This window comes from Pyrus communis, chromosome 4 (genome assembly GCF_041283825.1).
Source record: "Pyrus communis isolate YQ-2024b chromosome 4, ASM4128382v1, whole genome shotgun sequence".
Classification (NCBI taxonomy): domain Eukaryota; kingdom Viridiplantae; phylum Streptophyta; class Magnoliopsida; order Rosales; family Rosaceae; genus Pyrus; species Pyrus communis.
In genome coordinates, this window is record NC_142568.1 from 23,054,732 (window position 1) to 23,076,103 (window position 21,372).

Genomic DNA, 21,372 nt, shown 5'->3' on the forward strand with positions numbered 1-21,372 from the left:
CCGCTCCAATGCCTCCTGCTCCGATGCCTCCCGCTCCGATGCCTCGTAGTGGGGCTTCACGTAAACGACCTTTGTGAAGGCTCCATCATTCTGCCTTATTATATATATATATATATATATATTTTTATTTATTTTATTTCCCGGCATGGAATTTATCTTTGAATGGAAGGTGATACTTGAAATGATCCGGTAATAGTTTAAATTCAAGATTGGGTGCCTGAATCATTAACAACATATTAATATAAAAGAAAATTGAAATTCGGGGAAGCGGCTTACCTGTGTGCTCCGACATGAACTCAAGAATAAACACATCTCCTTTGAACGTTTCAGGAACTTTGCCCTTGGACAGATTTGGTATGAGGATTCTTCCTTGTCCATAAAATTCAACTTCCTTGGGGTTGTTTGTCTCAAGAACGCCCTCTTTGATGAATTCATGATATTCCATACTTTGCACCTTTGGAAGGGCTTCCAAGATGTCTTTTTCACTTTCTTCCTTGGAATTCATGAACCTGCAAGGAATAGGGATATTAGGTGGAATGAGGTTAGAACTAATTAAATTTGGAACAACCTTACTTGAATTAGATGGCGTAGGAGCAATAGGTGCCTCCGGTAAAGGTGTTTCCACCCTTTCCGTGGGTTGGGTGTATTCCTCTTCCTTGTGATTTGATTTTGATGGTTGAGGGTCCGTTCCAACCTCCTTGTCACTTCTCAACATGATTTCCTTGGTAGTTTCAAATTCTCCCTTCGGATTTGCAATGGTTGAACTAGGGAGTTCGCCTTGGTCTCGAAATTGTCCTACGAACTCCGCGATCTGCCCAATTTGCTTTTCCAAGTGGTCCAACCTTTTGTCTTGATTTTGGCTCTCTTTGTTTTGAGTTTAGACTCCCTGCGTCAAAGTAGTAAGTAATTGAAAAATCTTATCATTATCACTTAAATTACCTACATTGCTTTGGGCAGGTTGTGGTGGCTGCATAGGCGTTGAATAGAACTCCTCATATGGCGGCCAATATCCTCCTTGTTGAGCCTCCTCGAATTGATTTTGTGAGCCCTGCACCAAACAAATTAATTCATTAAGCTTTTGATTATAATCTATTGACGAACTTGAGTTTGGTTGGGCATATTGAATATGAGGTTGTGGTGGCTACATAGGTCTTGAATAGAACTCCTCATATGGCTGCCAATATCCTTCTTGTTGAACATGTTGAGGTTCCCACCACATAGAGTTTGAATGATCACTCCAATCCGAATTGTAAGTATTGGAAAACCCATCATTCCTTGATTGAAGATCAAATGTACCAACGCTTTGCATTTGGGACCTTTCCATGAGCTGTGACAAAAGAGAAGCATTATCACGTGCCATGTTGTGCTTCTCTAGTACTTGATTTCAACAAACAAAACACAAATCAAAAACTAAAACTAAAATACATAACAGATACGAACAATCCAAAGGATTAGCAACTTTGCTAATCCCCGGCAACGGCGCCAAAATTTGATGCGAGATTTATACGCACACAAATTAAACCCTCTTTTTGTCAAATTGTAGTAAGTATGTAAGTAGGGATCGTTCTAGACCGGGGATTAGGAGGGATTGCAAATCACTTGGAAACTGACTCAAAAACGTAAAATAAAGTTTAAAACACTAAACTAAACTCAAGGAATGCGAAGCTAAACGCTTAAAACACTAAAACAAACCAAAAGACTCAAACATCACCCAAAACACTCAAAACTGCCTTAAAAACACTTTCTGGGCAGTTTTGAGCACTTTGGTGAATTTGGACGAAATTGGGAAATAAATTTAATCAAAACTCTTAAAAACACAAACTAAGATACTTTCTAACTAAATTGGACAATAAAGTAAAGGGGGATTTAGATTTTTACGAAATTAAACTAAATGTACAGATTGTAAATTAAAGCAAAATGTAAATGTGAATGTGTGATAGAATTGAATGGAATGAAGGCTAGCTAAGGGGTTCATCTCCATACATGTTATACTTGCATAATAAACGATTTCCAATTGCATTTCAATAAACCATTAATTCTCAACACCCCAAGTTAACCGTGATGCACTAATTAACCTTCAAATCTTTCTAACGTTATTGAATTGGATGATTGCATACGACAACCCAAAACATTCCCCACAAGTCCCCTACATGATTGCATAATAGAGATACAAGCAAGAATCATTACGCTCTATGAAAATTATAAGTGTTGACGAGGCATTCGTTACTATGGAATACGCATGAAACTTATGCCAAGAATCCGTTTAACGCGATTGTTTATAAGCAACCTCCACTACTTGTGAATATAAGTTCGTAACTATTAGGTGAAACTCACTTATATTCTAGCGTCATATTCATGCATGAAAATTAAGCGTGCACTCTCAATAAACATACATAAATAAGTTATCAATCAAACAGTTAAACAAATTGAATCCACAACTTATGAAACGTAATTAGAAGTAATCAACTCAAAATGCAAGCATAAACATATATTTCGAATCCCCCCCTAGCCAAGGGGGGGGGTTTAGTTCCTCATGGTACAAAACAAAGAGAATTGAAATTAAACATTGAATTCAAAGGAAAAGAAACACCTAAACATTCCAACAACTCAAACTTGAATTGTATGAACGTTTAGGCTCGCTTCTCTTCCTCTTTGTTGCTGCACAAGGTCTAAGATGAGTTTTGGGGATTATGGATGATGTAGAATGATAGGTTTTGTGTATGAATGGATGGGGAGTGGTTGGAGTAGCTGCAATGGAGGAGAAAAGTGTTTTGGTGGCTGCTGCAAGGGTGTGGAGAGGTTTTGACGAATTTCTGGAATATGGAAGAGTGAATGAATGAATTTCTGAATGAATGAATCCTTTGTGGCTGCAATGGGTGCTTATTTATAGGTGAAAAGGAGGGAATATGACAGCTAGGAGGTTGGTGGAAATCTGGAAATGCAAAGGGGAATGCATGTGGCTGCAAGGTGTGAATGATTATGGGTGCATGTGGCTGATTTATTTGAAGGGAATGCATGTGCAAAACAGCTAGGTTGAATTAATTAAAGGGATTGCATGTGGCTTGGCTGGAATGAATGGAATGCAATCTGAAATGGGATGGGAAAACATGTGAGGGAATGATTAAGGTGAATGAATAATGAAATGGGAAAGCATGTGCAAAAGGGGAATGCATGTGGCTGCAAGGTTTAGGTGATGGGTGCATGTTAAGTGATAAGTGATAAGTGGTGATGATAAGTGTATGATATGTGATTATGATAAGTGATAAGTGGTGATGATAAGTGTATGATATGTGATTATGATAAGTGATAATTGGTTATGATAAGTAATGGGAAAGCATGTGGATTAGGTTGGAAAGGTGTGTGAGGTGTGGCTGAGATTAGGGTGAAAAGAAATGTGGTTTTAAGTAGTTAGAATAGGAAACAAAGCCCTTCCTTGCATGGCAAGGAAGGGAGACACAAGGAAACACACGACATTGTCCTAAGGTTGCAAGGAATGTTGTTTTTTTGTTCTAAAATGCGTAGGAGTCTTCAATGATGCTCAAACATGAGGTCTTTTAGGATTTAACTTTCCTACTTCAAGTCTTCAATTTCGTCCATCCTCTTGGCTCCAAGCATATGATATCCATTCCACTCTCTAATTTGCTCCAAAAGGTTCCAAAAGGCATCTTTTTGCATACTTTGCCCTTAGAACCTGAAAACACACAAAAGAAGCATAAAGGACTAAAATAACTAAAGAAACATAACGTAAATGCACGAGAACAAGCCATTTAAGTTGCATGAATATGCTCCTATCAGCCACCGATGAGCCCGTGCAACATGAGCCATTACAAAGGGATGGACGTTACAATGAAAGACTCATTCAACGATATACTGCATTTCAAATGCCAAACATGCACAATGCCCGACAACTTGACTTGATAGAGCACCAGTGGGCATTGAAACAAGCTGAAGATAATTAAGTTCATTTTGTGTGTTTTTTTTAATTTGGTATGTTTATGTTATTTTATTTGGTGTGTTTTATTATTTGGTATGTTTATGTAATTTTTTTGGTGAGTTTTTAATTATTCCGTATGCTTATGTAATTTTATTTGGTGTGTTTTTGTCATTTCAATAAATATTCTCTTAGTATAAATAACTTACCAAATTAATTTGAATAAATATTCAATAAATTGGAAACAACATAAATAATACAAACAATAAATAATAAATTACAACCCAAAGTGATTGGAAAATTATGGACTCCGATTACAAAAAGTACTCTATTCATCATCACTTAACCAATTTGTGGTGCTAGGATGATCTTCTCTTGTGGTGCTAGGACCACCTTGGCTTGCTATCGCTTCTCTTGCACGCCTCCTTCGCACCACGTCCGCTTTTTCTGACTTCCAAAAAAATTTGGAATTTGGAGACTTCCCTTCTAAAGGCGTGCTCATAATCTCATGATCTTGTTGAGCCCGTCTTTCTTCTCTAACATGTTCCCTTTCTTGTCTAAGTAGCTCTCTTTCTCTCTCATTAGCCTGAAATTCTCTCTCAATAGCTGCAACTTTTGCGTCATTTTTAGCCTTATCACCCTCATATTTCGCCAGTTCCCTCGCCAAAGTCAATTCACCTTGGCGAGTAAGTTCTTCCATGAACTTTGCATAATTGTTCTTGGAAGCACTCCCTTTTCTCTTTGAAGCCTTCTTACCTTGAAGCCTAATTGGATAACGGGTCGAACCCGACGCTTGTTCAGGGAGGGGCGTTTCGGGCACTTCTTCTGCATCATCTTCATCAACATGCGAGACATGATCGGGTGTAGAGTGTAGAGGGGTGCTGTTCATGTGCACTTCTGGACCGATTGGCACAACTCTAAATTTAGGACAATCTTTGACAATATTCCAACATTCCCACCGGTTGAATGATTTATTTTTGCTTTTGGTTTTGGCAGCGTACCAAGCTTGTGCTTGAAGTTCCTACACAATGAAAATAAGTAACAAATAAATAATTATAATGAAAATAAGTAACAAATAAATAATACAAACAATAAATAATAAATTATGTAGGTAACAAATAAATAATACAAACAACATAATTATAATGTAAGTAGGTAACAAATAAATAATACAAACAATAAATAATAAATTATGTAGGTAACAAATAAATAATATATTGTTACCTGATCCGAGTAATTTTCCCCACTTCGAATATTACTACTAGCTTGTGCCAAGGCGTCTCTTCACGTACTAAATGATTGACTAAGTAATTTCCAACGACTGGACATCGATTCTTTGGTTCTTTTCCCACCAATTTTCTCAAGAAAATTGGTATGAATAAGACTCCACATTTCTCGCAACTGCATCTCATTACCCGTAAGCGAACTATGAGTAACTTCAACCCAGTTAGTACACAACGCAACATCTTCAATAAGCGACCAATTCGTACCTGCACCAGTGGTCATTTTGTTGAAAAAAAAATGGATTCAAACTTTGAGACAAAGAAAGGAATGTGATTGAAAGTAGTTGAGAAAATATGAAATTGTTGTGTAAGGTAGATGATAATGAGAAGGTATTTATAGAAAAGTAAAAACAATTTTTTTTACAATTTTTATTCAATTAATTAATCTCTGCCGTTGGATATAAAAAAATTTGAATTCCAACACTCCAGATTGTGCCATGTGTCACAACGGTAACTTTTCTTAATTTTAAAACTATTTTTTCTTTTATTTTTTTATTTATAAAGCATTTTAATATCCACCGTTGATCTCAGATCGAATGGTGGATATTAAACTTTTTTATTTTTTTTGACCGTTGAGATCGAACAGTCCAAATTAAATAACCGTTGAGATCTAACGAACCGTGGGAAGCCACGTGGCTTCCCAATGGTAACTGACAAAGGTTTTTTTTTCTTCTGATTTTGTGTCAGCGACGCGCCCCCATGCGCGAGTGGGGTGCACGCGCCTGACACAAAAAAAAATTAATATTGCATGACGCCAGGCTGACGTCAGCGCTGACGTCACATGGCCCTCAGGCTCTCGGGTTGGCAATTCCCCACGGGCCCGGAGCTCGGGCCTCCACCTTCGGTCGGGCTAGCCCACGCTGGAGCCCTCCCACCGGCCATCGGGCCCTTGTTCTGCCCACTGTCCCTCGAGCTATAGCCCACGCTGGGCTTGCTCTAATAACTCTATCTTTTTTAATTTATATTTTGAATAAACCATAATTAATTTTTAGGATTAAGTGATGTAAAAGCCCTCAACCTTTAAGTGTCATTTCAAATTGGTCTCAACCTTTTTTTATCATTCCAAACAAGTACCCAACCTATTGAAAATGTCACATCCGTTAAGCTTAGTTAAAGTCAGTTAAATTAACTAGGGGTTACTTTGTCTCCAAAATCAATGGAAGGTCATGGAAGCATAGCCTTCACCAACTAACCGTCACCACCACCCCATCATGCCATCACCTCCAAACGCAACGCAAAACTACCAACTTCAACCTACAACTCAAGTCACCAAGATTGAGAAGAAGGTTATGGAGGTTGCTGAAATTGTATGGATTACCATGATGCAACCACCACCATCTTTACCACCCACATAAAAGAACCGGAAGCTTTACAATCCGAAAATCAACATATGAGGACAACACATGATAAGAAACAAGCTCATATAAACCCTATTTGATGTAATTTCAATTTGGGTCCGTTTTCGATTCAATTTAGTACCCGTTTGATCATTGTGTTCCATATTGTATAATCAATGTTTGAAATTTAGATTTTGAGGCAACTAATACTAATGTTGACCATCATATACCCAGTTGGTGGGGTTTGAATATAATATATGTTTGAAAAACTAATTGGGACTTGATGGATTTGACATTTTCAATAGGTTGGGCACTTGTTTAGAATGTTTAAAAAATGTTGAGACCAATTTGGAATGACACTAAAATATTGGGAGGTTTAAGGTACTTAATCCTACGTTCCATATAAAAAAACTTTAAGAGATACCCCGACAACTATAATTTTGTTTTTTAATATATTATCATTTTCGTAGAATGAACAGTATTGCACTAGAAAAATTATATTCATAAGGTTTTAAAAGACGCCAGGTGCTAGTCGGGCGTCGAGCTGGGGGCTAGCGCTTAGGCGGCTAAGCAGGGCTTAGGCGGGTGACTAGGCAGACTAGGTAGATTTAAGTAAATATATTATATTTCATGTTTGCTTATACTTAAAATATATAATTTCATTATAAACTATAAAATAAAATGACATATATATTATGAAGTATTGGAATATAATGAAAACATAGGGAACAAGAATATAATGTGTGTTCATTTAAGTATGCAACAAGTCTCTTACAATTTATTGAAAAAAAAAAATGCAAAATGAAAGTTATCTATTTTCTATTTGAGTGAGTCGCGACCTAGGCGGGTTTGAGCAGGCTAGGCAGATGCCTAGGCGGTCTAAGCCGGTGCCTCAGCAGGCTTAGGCGTCATTTCTTAGTTTTCGAACGCCTAAGCATTAATCAAGACGGTGACCAGCTGCCTAGCGCCTAGACGAGAATTTTTAAAATAGTAACAAGACGTCTAATGACATCAAAGATACTAAAGAAATAAACCCAAAAGGGAAAACTACCCACATCATAACATTTAAAGCAAGACTCGTAACCAAACCCATACAACCCACAATAACCAAATAACCCATAACTCTAAACCTTGGCTGCCACCAACACCATATATTTCATTACATCTCGTCATAAAGAACTTGTGGAACAATTGAGTTGGTATATATCAAACGATCCAGTTGTGCATAAGAGCAAACAATATATAGACTTGATTTGACTTGATGGGTAAAAAGCACATGAGTTTATCTCAACAAAGTCTTTAAAGTCTGTGATGCATAGAAGTATATCAAAAATAAAAGATGGAGAAATTTTATTTAAATTCATATTATATTATCTCTCTCTACACTAATATTTCAGTTCTTATCTATTATAATTTATAGTATCTCTTTAAATCTAAATTGACTACCTAACTTACCCGACAAACCCAAGATTACATAGTGACGGGGAACTCATAATCACCACAACGAAATATTATTCACCTGGACAAAGACACCGAAGATTACATAACGCACGCAGAAAGTCAGGGTTCCAGGGAAACAACTTTGCACCAACTCTCCCACCCTAATACACACAAACCTAACATTTGAACTGCTTATGACAATTTCCAACAAAAAACAGTGAAAACACATGGAGCAAGGGCCTTGGGGTCCCGGGAAGACTGTTATTTACGTTGGCAGCAGAAAGCAATCGAGGTTCGCTCTCAACTCTCTCTCTCTCTCTCTCTCTCTGTCTCTCATAAAAGTTTCGATTTTGCCTTCTTTCTTGTGACTATGAAGCTTAAATACTATGCATATATATCTTTAGGGAAGCAGAAAAACCAACAAAGAATCTGAATTTATAAATTAATCTGAACTTGCTGAAAGAAGCTAATTAATCATAATCACCAACTGATTAGGGTTCATTGTTTAATCTTCCATAACACAGTGAATGAAGGGTTCATTGTTTATATTCATTGGAATCATGTGCAAACTTTACCAATTTTTTTTACTCTGTTTGGTTTGGCTAATTAATTACTGGGAAAATTTGAGAAATCAGCAGCAGCAGTGAAATAATCCTTTGTACCATTGTCTTGGAAGTTGTAAAACAATGTCACCTAAGAATTAATAGGGGCCAATCTGAACTGAGTGATTTATAGGGTTAGGGTTTTAGTTAATATGATATGATTAAATTGCTTGATTGAAAAATGACTTGAGCTATAGGCCTTTTCTACAGTGATATATTTATTCTCGATTTAAATCAGAAGAAAAGGCATTAGTTTTTGTGCACGTGATTAAAGTGCAGAAACCTTAAGAAAGAAAAGATAAATCTGAAGCTGTTTGAGAAAACCCCCATAGTAATCAAATTTCCGAAGCCTAGGTTGGGAAAATCTCTAAAGAAAAACTACTTACAAGCATAAAACTTGAACTGTAAAAGACCTGAAAAAGATTACTGGTGTATATATGAGTACTTAATATTTCTATGTGTTTGACAATGCAGGAGCTCTTAGCCTTGGAACCTGCCATCCGGAAACTGGAATGCCCTTAACAAGCCAGCCAATCGGCCAAGACAATGCTGCAATTCCGACGCAAGCACCCCATTGCCCCCAGTCCAGCCTCTCAGTGCTGGCAAACTTCTTCAGAAATTCCACCATTAGCAGTTGAAGAACTATGGTAATAACGATTATTGCCAAAAACAGCTTGCTTTTGAGTAACCCCTTGAAGATGTTCTTCTTTTCAAGTTTTCTTGCATTGAACTCGTTGAAGACTTGGCAGAAAACAAATGTGTTGAAAATAAGGGTGTTCTTGACCTTTTCGTCCACGCCAAAGATGGATCTTCCCTTAAACTGTAGGGTTAGCAAGATTGTGATTTGATACAAGGCCTGAGCGATGAGGTTTCTCCACATGATTCTAGTAATGAGTGGTTCCGTTCGTCCCACGGGCTTCTGTTCCATGAGATCATTTGTCGGTTCTTCTGTGGCCAAAGCTAAAGCCCCCAAGGTGTCCATGATGAGATTCACCCACAGCAGCTGCACTGCAGTCAGCGGAACTTTACCAGAAGAAACAGCAGCAACAAAGTTGATAACAAGCGCAGCGACATTGACAGTGAGTTGGAACTGGAGGAACTTTTGAATGTTGTTGTACACACACCTTCCCCATCTCAAAACTGTCACAACAGATGCGAAGTTGTCATCTAAGATGACGATATCCGAGCTCTCCTTTGCAACTTCGGTGCCTTGGATCCCCATTGAAAGCCCAATGTCTGCTTCTTTTAGCGCAGGTGCATCATTCGTGCCATCTCCCGTGACCGCAACCACATGGCCTTTCTGCTTCAAGCATTGCACCATCAGAAGCTTGTCAAATGGTGAGGATCTTGCCATCACACGTATCTTATCGATCCTTTCCATCCTCTCTTCAGGTGAGTAACCTCTGAATTGTACCCCTTCTACTACAGACTCAGTAGTCTCCAAATCTTCATATGTTTTGAGTATCCCACACTCAAACGCTATAGCTCTTGCAGTATGCAGATTGTCGCCAGTTATCATCTTAACGTTCACTCCAGCAGCTCTGCAACCGTCTACTGCTATTCTGACTCCTGGTCTGCACGGATCCTTTATACCCACAAGACCTAAAAGTGTCATTCCACCCTCTTCAAGCTTCTCAGGAACCTGATCATTCTCGTCTTCAAGCATTCTATGCGCAAAGGCAATGCACCGGAGGCTTTTTGATGCCATGTTCTGAATGGTTGATCCAACACGCTTTCTTTCTTCGTCATTCATCGCTCTTAGCGCCCCAGTTTTATCATAATAATTTGCGCACATTGCGAGTATCATCTCAGCAGCTCCCTTCCAATGCGTCTGAGTACCCTTTTCGTTGTTCCTCCTAATCAAAACACCGCTTCTCTTTTTCTGCGAATTGAAGGTTTCTACATGAATTATCTCACAGCCTTGTTTCACTTCATCAATGTTCACACCCAAATCAAACAAGGCCCATGAAAGTATTGCTTTTTCAGTAGGGCTACCCGAGATCTCAGGGGATGAAGAATTTGGTTTACAAATACTTCCGGTTGTGTTTAAACCAACAGCCTCTTGGAGTAAATGAAGGACGTTTGGCGCTATCTTGGTGATATTCTCTTCTGTCATTACTTGTGTACCAAGCCAGAACTCGGTGACCTTCATCTTATTCAAAGTAAGAGTACCTGTTTTGTCTGTGCAGATTGTTGTTGCCGATCCCATTGTCTCGCAAGCAGACAGCTTCCGAACCAAAGCATTGTCATTCATCATTTTCTTCATTGAATAAGCCAAGGTCAAAGTAACAGCCAGAGGCAGGCCTTCAGGAATCGCAACCACGACAATGGTAATTGCTGCAGCTACAATCCCCACAACACCATTCATCAGATCATCAAACTTCATCTTTCTGCCTCCAAATTCCCTATTTCCGCTGACATCTACGGTGTTTCCTGTGAAATAACGAATTAGAGAAACCACAAGAACAAGGAGAGCCACTGCCAAACCAACCTTCCCAATGTACGAAGTCAGGTTGTTGAGGCGCACTTGCAAAGGTGTTTGCTCATCCAAATCGCGGCTGATCGAGCTCATCATCTCTCCCCACAGTGTATTCATGCCCACAGAAGTCACAATCATCAAGCCAAATCCATCTGTCACCTTTGTACCGGATAGAAGAAAAGGGTTGCTTCCATCATTGATCTCAATGTGGTTGCTTTCTCCGGTCATGCTAGACTCATCCACCTTCAACGAATGCCCTTCTAAGAACAAACCGTCTGCCGGAACCTGATCACCGACCTTCAAACACACAAGATCACCAACCACAATATCAAAGATTGATGTAGGACGGCGCAGTCCATCCCTCACAACTTCCACACGAATGTCATCGCTCTTCGAAGAAAGCTTTTCAAATTGTCTTGACTGCTTAAAGTTGGAAAGTGCAGATACAATAACGACCAAGAATACAGCAACGATGATGCTGCCACCGTCATACCACCCATCTTTCAAGCCATGCTGTTTAATACCAAACCCTAGAGAGAGTATTGCACATACCAAAAGTATTATAATTGTGGGGTCCTTGAAAGCTTCAAGCACGAAACTCAGCAACCCTTTCACAGGCGGCTTCTGGTACTCATTGGTGCCAAAAACATTCTTTCTGTGCATCAGATCAGGCTCAGCGCCACTAACGCCACCCTTCATGTCAGTTTCAAGAACTGCAGCCAACTCTTGAACCCCTCCGAATTGATTCAGAAGCTCAAGGTTCTTTTCCTTCACCATGTCAGCAAGCGTCTTCTGATCAATGTTGACAAAAGGAAGGTGTTTTTTGTCACGTGCATTGTCACGATCGTCTTGATTCTTGGGTTGCACGTCTATGGCTACATACGAGAGGGATTGCAGCAACTGGGAATTGTTACGGGTTAGTAGTTTCTTGGCAAGTGAAGTAAGAGCCCTGGTGAAGTATATGGCTATGAGAGCCAACCGCCACCTCCGCTTGTAAGGTTTCGGGGTTGGAAACTGTTCTTGAACGGAGATGGCTGGTCCTCCAGCAGGTTTTCGAGACCTCAGTGACATGAGAATCGAAAAGAAAAATAAGACTTAAGTTGATCAAGAACACAGAATTAAGAAGAAACAAGCAACGCAGGAACAATATATCAAAACAAAAGGTAACGCTTCACTAGTGAGGAGGTATATGTAACACTACTTGTTTATATAGGATTGATCTGAATCTTGATTTCCATGAAAATTCATGGAAAGAGGGAAGAAAGTTCACTGTAGCTTCCTTTGTGTTTGGTTTCCGTGGAGACAATTAAGGATTCTGGTTCTGATTAAAAGGATCATTAATCACAATCTTTTTGCTACTGATCACACGATCTTGGCTTTGAAGGAAAATGAAAAAACCGTGTCCTATTTTAACGTTACTTGTTTTGCTTTCTTAGATTTACAAAAAGGTAATGTTATCCACACACTTATTTTTACTTTTCCCACACCCTTCTTAATTTTCAGTCATCGAATCAAATGAATTGAAGGAGATCATTGACCAAAAATTAACAAGGGTGTGCTAGAAGTGAAAATAGGTGTGTGAATAGCACTTTCCTTTACAAAATATTGCATGTTAACCAATACCCCAATTAATGCTTTTTTTGCTCAGCATATATCTTACTTGAGATGGGGTTTTCCTCTTATATTTCAAGAGAATCATGTTATTTGCCAAACTTCACATTTAGATCAATGGATCTAACTAATGGAAGGTTCGTGGAGATTTCTCTTTTCTTTAGCAAAAGGGAGTGTAGTTTCTTGGGACACCCTTTTGGTATAAATGTTGTTATTTTCCTTTACAAAATATTGCTTGTTAATCAATGCCCCCTTTAATGCTTTTTTTGCTCAACATATATCTTACTTGAGATGGGGATTTCCTCTTATATTTCAAGAGAATCATGTTGACACACCCCGATCCCGATATTCTCCGAATACCAGGATAGGCATGTGCTGACTGACATCTGAGGGTGACGAAAGCCATTTATTGAGTGCAAATGCTGAAAACAAGGGATAGATAAGACTTATTAATATACAAGAATACTGAATATGCATTTAAGGAACGTGTTCAGAGCATACAACTAACTAGAACACTAAAAGAAATAATATAAAATTGAATGAAACAAATGATGGATCCCACACCGAGAGGACTTGAATATGCCGATGTGGAAGTGCCGTGATGCCGGGATTGTATGCCTCGATTCTAAGTCCTGAATGGGGCGCAAAACAAACATGAGTAGACCAAGTTTATATATATAAAATAAAACAGTTATCAACATACTAACCCCCAGGTTTTATGAAAACACATATATCATGATTAAAGGTTTTCCGAAACCTAGCATGCCGTGCAATGTCTCAAATCATATCTCGTATATATCGTAATCACTAGTGAATGTCCAATATCCTTACAGGCCCAAGCCAGCTCCCCATCTCTGTGCCAATTACTAGAGGAAAATCACCCCCAGGCCCCATGTCAGCTCCCCGTCCATGTGCTAATAGCCAGAGGAAAACCATCTCAGGCCCTATGCCAACACCGTAACCGTCTCCCGGGACGGAATCTATCCCTCGCCCCGTAGCAAAATTGGGACCACTAGTTAAGTACAAAACCATTGAACATACATATATTTGAAAAGCAACTTCATAGTATAAAGTCATCCATCATCTATACTATAAAGAGGTGTTCGAAACATGTTCTAAATATTATATCGTCATCCATTAGATATTCTATAAAGAACACGGGTTATAGGAAAAATAGTAATAATTCAAACTAGCCTCAATAAGCATGTTATCACATAAAACGTTTCGTAAAACGTAATCATTAAATCATGTTTTTCATGTATGCATTTCTACTATAAAACATGCATTTTTAGAAGGTGTCTACTTACAAACACTTCGCCGTCGAGAGCCACGCAAACTAACGGAGACAGAACGCCACCCCTAAACACATAAAGGGTCCAATTAATAAAACTCTACTCAAATGATTGAATTTGGAAAAGCAGACGTCAAAAACGGATTTAGGACGTCGAATTTAGCCTAGAAGGGTCTCGAACGAAAACCTAAAAATTCAACGGTCAACTTTGACCGGGTCAATGGGTCAAAGTCAACAGGTAGGGTCAACCGGGTCTAGGGTCTTGGGTTAGGGAAATGGGTTGGGCTAGTTAGGGTTAAATGGGTTTAGGGTTTAACTATTTAGGTGGACTGGGATTTAGTGGGTTTAGGATTAGGTTTTGGGTTACTCAGGCCTAGGTGGGAGGCCCAAAGGCTAAGGCCTTAGGTTTTAAAAGAAAAAGGTTAAGGGAAATTGGGTTTAGGGCTTGGGCTCGAGTCTGAAATAGGCCTAAGGCCCGATGGTCTTTGAGGTGGCCTGAAAAGCCTGAGTTCCTTGGGTTTCTGGGCTAAAGGGTTTGGGCTTTAGGTTTTAGTGGGCCAAAGCCCAATGTTGGTCATGGCCCGAAGGGCCTGGGTTTGGTGGGTCATCGGACCTCAAGAAGAAAAAGGCCGGAATTCGGCCGAAAATTAGACAAACTTTAAACGTTTATAATTTTGACAATACTCAACGAAATCGAGTGATTCAAAAACGAAAAATCATAGTTCTTGAAGAGACGAAGAGAATGGTACCTTGCACGATGTCCAACTCGCCGTGCTTTGGCTGGAATCGGACTCGCCAGTAAAACTTGGAAAACACCTCCCTGAGTTGTTCTGTGTTATATCCTTGATCCACAAGCATATTTTAGGTTATATTTAGGCCACAAGGACGAAAATGAGAAGAGTTCAAGTGTCCCGAGGCTTACCCAAATCAGAGGGACGAGAAACCTCACCGAAATCCCTCATCTATACCGACGCTCGATGATTCTTACGTCTTCGTCGAGTTTTAAGGATGCAAGAAGGGAAACAAAGGATGGTGGTGGTTCAACAGTAGTGTGTATGTGTGTTTGTGGGCGTTGATCACCAGGGAGAAGAGAGTACAGAGAGTTGAGGGAAAGAGCTGAGATAGAAAGAGAGAGACATGTGATAGAATTACGGGAAATGTGAGGGAGATTAATTGGGACTGGGAGACAAACCCAAAATCAATGGGCCCCCTTGGCACACAAACTAAGATCCAAAAATAATTTTTAAAGAAAAGTACCCCAAACATAGTGAAATTATAAAAATACCTTTTTGTTCCGTAAACTTCGGGACGAGTTGTTACACATGTTATTTGCCACACTTCACCTTTGGATCAATGGATCTAACTAATGGAAAGTTCATGGATATTTCTTTTTTTCTTTAACGAAAGGGAGCATAGTTTCTTGGTACACCCTTTTGGTATAAATGTTGTTATTTTCCTATACAAAATCTTGCTTGTTAATCAATGCCCCCATTAATGCCTTTTTTAGCTCAACATATATCTTACTTGAGATGGGGATTTCCTCTTATATTTCAAGAGAATCATGTTATTTGCCAAACTTCACAGTTAGATAAAATGGATCTAACTAATGGAAAGTTCATAGGGATTTCTCTTTTCTTTAGCGAAAGGGAGTGTAGTTTCTTGGGACACCCTTTTGGTATAAATGATGTTATTTTGATCATATTTATCATCTAAACTTTATAATATAGGTGAGTCACACGTATTTAAATAGGGTCTAGTAATTTAATTTATCAACTAAATTTTATAATACATGTGAGTCGCACATATTTAAATAGCCTAACCATCATTTGGCTCCCTTACTTTTTTATATCCTTCACATACTTCATTATTATATTATGAAAAACGTTTTTGGGTAACAAGAAACGTAAAAAATTGTGACATGTCTAGCGTTACTCTTTCGGGTAGGGCTTAAAGACAATAACTAATAAGGATTTTAGAACTAAGAGCATTTTCAATTGGGATGCATATGCATCTCTTGTTGCCCAAAAATTATAAGAAGATGTAAATGCTCATCTTGGCTGAAAGATGTATTTAATTATGTTACGTGTCTTTTTATATCTCCAATATGAAAAAAAAAGAAAAGAAACAATAGCCCCAAGAGTTGAACAATGTAAACATAAAGAGAAAGAACATCTTGCTGAGGAAGAAAGTATATTTGTGTATTGTATTGAGAATAATACCAGATTACACTTATAGAATGTGTATATATCTAGTTACATTGCTTAACTACTAAGCTACTACAAAGCTCACAAGATGTTGAATCTTGTCACAATCTCAGCTCATAGAATCCTAACCAACTTAACTACCTTACACACATTATATTTAACATCCTCCCTCAATCTCAGAGTGAGGTTTGCCAAGTCTGAGATTGTAGCAATGTGTTCAAAACAAATTAGTGGATAAACCCTTTGTAAAAATATCAGCAAATTGTTCATTGAAGGAAACAAAATGCACAGGCAGAAGCTTTTTTGCAACTCTCTCTCTCGGACAAAATGGACATCAACCTCAATATGTTTTGTCCGCTGATGCATTATTGGATTATAAGCAAGGGCTATGGTAGAGAGATTATCACAAAACAGTGTTGTGGACAAGGAACATCTATCTGCATAAACTGAAGAAGTTGCTTAATACAATCAATTTTTGCAGAAATACTTGAGAGGGCTCAATATTCAACCTGTTTAGATGATCTTGAGACTGTATTTTGTTTCTTGAAATACCAAGAAATTGGATTTGGCCCTAAACACACAACTAAACATGTGGTAGACCTTCTATCATTAGGATTTCCAGCCCAGTTAGCATCACTAAATACATGGAGATCCAAGTCACCTTTGCTAAACTGAATTCCAAACTCAGTAGTTCCTTTCAAATACCTGAGAATTCTCTTCCATCGGCATAATGAGATTCCATATGACAATGCATAAACTGACAAACCTAATGAACTGAGAAAGATATATCAGGTCTAGTAAAGGTCAGATATTGAAGAGCAACCATAATACTTCTAGACAGAGATGGATTATTGAAAGGATGACCATCATCTTTAAATAATATGTTATAAGGTCAGCAAGGTGTGGAGCAAGGTTTGGAATGAACCATGTCTGCCTTAACCAACAAATCTGAAACATATTTGGATTGAGAGAGAAACATTCCACTTGAATTCTGTGTGATTTGGATCCCAAGAAAATAATGAAGGGAACCTAAATCTTTAATATCAAATTCCTTGGTCAAAGCACTAATCATTGCAACAATAGACTCTGAATCACTTCCTGTAATTATAATGACATCCACATAAAGAATAAGAATGACCACAGAACTTCCAATATACGTTGAAAAGAACCCCAGAAAAGGAAAAAATGATGTAAATCTTTCATTCCATGCCCTTAGGGCTTGTTTTAAGCCATACAATGACTTATGCAATCTGCAAACATGTGTAAGATTGTGAGGACCACTAAATCCAGGTGGCTGTGACATATACATTTCCTCTTGAATAATTCCATGAAGAAAATTATTCTTCACATCAAGTTGACGCACTGACCATCCAAAGTTAGATGAGTTGTAGGTTTAACAACTGGCTAAAGGTTTCTCCATAGTCAATATCGTCTTCTTGATTGAAACCTTTGGCAACAAAGCATGCTTTATACCTGTAAATAAATCCATCAGCATGCTTCTTAATCTTAAACACGCACTTGCAGCCTACCAAGTTCTTGTTTCTAGGTAATAGAACCATAGACCAAGTGTCTTGAGTTTTAAGAGCATTCAATTCTTCTTCCATAGCAGAGAACCAAAAAGGAGACTTGATAACAGACTTGTAAGTAGCAGGTTCAACTTGTGAAAGATCCACTTGTTCACCTTCTTGAACCACTGGGGAAAAAAAAATAAAATAAAAAATGCTTTCTTCTTCGAAATACCATTCTTAGCTCTTGTTTGCATAAATTGAATGTTCATATGAGGAATAGGGAGAATAACCTACAAGCTATCAGGTTGAAACTCATGCTACAATTTAACATCAGTGGCACTAAGGATCTCAGAAGTGGACTCACTAGAGGTCTCAAAACATGACCAACTTGGAATCTTAGGAGCCACAAGGATTGCAGAAAAAGATTGTTGATCTATTGATGCAGTAATGTATTGTAATGAGCTGGGAGTACCACTTTACTGATCAGAATTTGGTGACATAATATTAGGGTTGTAGTTGGTACAGAGGATGGAAATGACACTATATGATTGTCACCATTAACTAATATGGATGAAGATAATGGAAGGACAATCGATGCAAGAGTGGAATGCATGAACACAGGACATTTAACAGATAGGGTGGGATATGGAAATTTAGACTCATCAAACACTACATGTCTGGAAATGTAGAACTTTGTATGAATTATGTCATAACAAATGAAACCCTTGTATTTGGAAGCATAGCCTAGGAAAATACATTTGGTTGTCTTGGGTTGTAATTTGGTACTGTTATAGGGTTTTAATAGTGAAAATACTGAACAACCAAAGATTATGAGATGTTGGATATCTAGAACAAAATCAAATAGTAGTTCAAAATGAGATTTGTTATGAGGTGTAGATGAAGGCATTATATTTATAAGGTACACAACAGTTTGGCATGCAAAATACCAGAAAGTTGGTGGTAAACAGACTGTTTGCAATAGGGTTATAGTTGTTTCAATGACATGCCTATACTTCCTTTTGGCTAAACCATTTTGCTCAGGTGTGTAAGGGTATCACAGTTGATGTTTAATCTTTTTTTTTCCAATATAAACTTTTGAAATGGTTTACTATGGTATTCACCTCCACCATCACTTTGTAATGTCTTGATGGAAGTAGCAAAATGATTGGAAACATAATTATAGAAGCCAACAAAAGTAGAGAAAACATCACTTTTATTGATAATGGGAAACAACTAATAATGTCTTGTGCATTTATCAATGAATGTCACATAGTACCTAAAACCATCTATGGAAGTACAAGGAGATGGACCCCATACATCACTATGAATGACTAAAAGGGATGTATTAACTTAGACACAAAATTGACAAATGGCAATTTACAAAATTTTCCTTCCAGACATGTATGACACATCATAGACAATGAATCAGGTAACACAGACACATTACATTTCTTTAACATGATAGATACCACAAAATTGGAGGGGTGACCTAATCTATTGTGCCAAAGATTAGAAGATCGTTGATGTCCAAGATATGCAGTTTGAGCCTTGGAAGTGACAACATTACTCTTAGCTGAAAGTGGTATTGGGTACAATCCATTACTGCATTGGCCTTGAAAAAGAATCATCCATGTGGCTTTGTCCTGGATCCAGAAACAGAAAGCATCATGTATCAACCAACAATTATTGTCCAAACATAGTCTATCCACAGACAAAAGATTATGAGATAATTGAGGAACATAAAGGACTGAATTAAGTTGCAAAGGTTTTAATGGAGTATGAAGAGTGGATGAACCAATATGAAATATTGATAAACCTGCACCACTTGCAATCTGAATTGTTTCATTAGTAGGATATGGGGAAGTAGATGACAAAATAGTCAGATCAATAGTCATATGTGAAGATGCTCTGAAATCAGTAAGCCACAGTTATTGAGGAGGAACACTTGGTTCATGAGGTTGTGATGTTGAAACATGTATGGATGTCGGAGCTTGAGGTGAAATGTTTAAGTTCATGAAATGACAGTATTTGGCACTAATGATTCTTCTTCCCACAATTTGACAACCCTCATATACTGCACTATCAAAATTCCTGAATCTACAGGTAGGAGCCAAGTGTCCAAACTTTCCACAAATCTGACATGATGTACTAGAAAATCCATGTTGCCTTGGTGGAGAAGTACCAAGAATACCAAGAGCTTGAAATTTACCCTTATTTTTGTTCGTACTGTAGTTTAGCTTGAACCCAGAAGAGTAGAAATAGGATTGAGAAGAACCCCCATAGGAAATACCAGATGAAGAATCCTCAGCCTTGGGAGAATCACCATAAGATTTTGAGTGACCGCCATTATTTTGAGCAACCATTGCAGATAAGAAGGGGTAATGGGAACATTTTCAAACATTGCTTCCTCAGCAAGTAACTGAGATCTAAGATCTTTCATGGAGATAACATTCTCACGACCTCAAATAATGGATCGCAGAGTATTGTACTCAGATGGGAAACCATTTAGGGTTAATATGACAATATCACCATCATCGAATTGAAATCCAGCAGCAAACAGATAATCACAAGCTTCTTAAATTCGTTGCAAATATAGTGAAATCGAATCAGTACCTTTCTTGATGTTTTGTAACTTAGATTTCATCTGAAAAGTCATAACTTGAGTAACAATCAAAAATTGTTCTTTAAGATGCACCCACAGATCATGAACACTAGTACTACCAATTACACAAGAAACAGCATAAGGGGATAAGGTGGTTATGATCACTTGCATCAATACTCGATCGTGCATTTTCCAGATCTTGAACTCGTTACTTTTAATTGTATATGGTCCATCACTTGAAGAAACAGTGGAATCCCCAAAAGTAAGCACAATAAATCGAGGAGGACAGAGATAAGACTCATCCACAAAACCCATAAGACCATGACCTTCAAGAAGCAATTCGATTTCAAAATTCCAAATCAAATAGTTGTAATCATCAAGTTTGACAGTCATAGAAGATGAGACTGTTAATATAACATTATAGAAGATTGAAGAATCTACAACTGAGCAGAAGTCACCATTGTAGAAGATTGAGAGAAGAAACCCAGATGAAAATTTTCTCTGAGAAATTAGAACAAACACTTGGTGTGCAAAGAAGAAGATGCACCCAGTTTAGAGAAGCAGAGAGCAATCACGATCCCAAGAAAAGAAGATCGATCGTGAAGCGCAGTAGGAATGGAAGTAGAAGAACCAAGATCAAGAAACCTTCAAGTCGAAGCTTTTTAGGCGAAAGATATCATGTAAACAGAAGGAGAAATAACTATCTTGCAAAGGAAGAAATTATATTTGTGTATTGTATTGAGAATAATTCCATATTACACTTATACAATTTGTATATATATTACATTGCTTAACTACTAAGCTAATACAAAGCTCACAAGATGTTGACACTTGTCACAATCTCAGCTCATAGAATCCTAACCAACTTAACTACCTTACACGCATTATATTTAACAAACAAGAGGGGGGGACCAAATGTAAATTTACATCTCTAGTTAGAGCAAAGATATGTTTAAATGAGATGTAAATATGATTTTTATATCTCTCATTTGAAGATGCTCCAAGAGAAAGTTAGAAGTGAAATTTCATTATTTTTTTCTTTGAAAATGTTAATAAGAGAAGAAACTTCCCTATCGCAGGCCAG

The 21,372-nt window shown here is 38.0% G+C and overlaps 1 pseudogene across 1 annotated transcript; it reads right to left on the reverse strand.

Annotated features, from left to right (window-relative positions):
* Window positions 1-8,906: 8,906 nt before the first annotated feature.
* On the reverse strand, window positions 8,907-12,364 carry LOC137723800 (calcium-transporting ATPase 12, plasma membrane-type pseudogene; annotated as a pseudogene). The gene has a single exon (XR_015961876.1). The product of XR_015961876.1 is annotated as a calcium-transporting ATPase 12, plasma membrane-type pseudogene (transcript).
* Window positions 12,365-21,372: the final 9,008 nt, after the last annotated feature.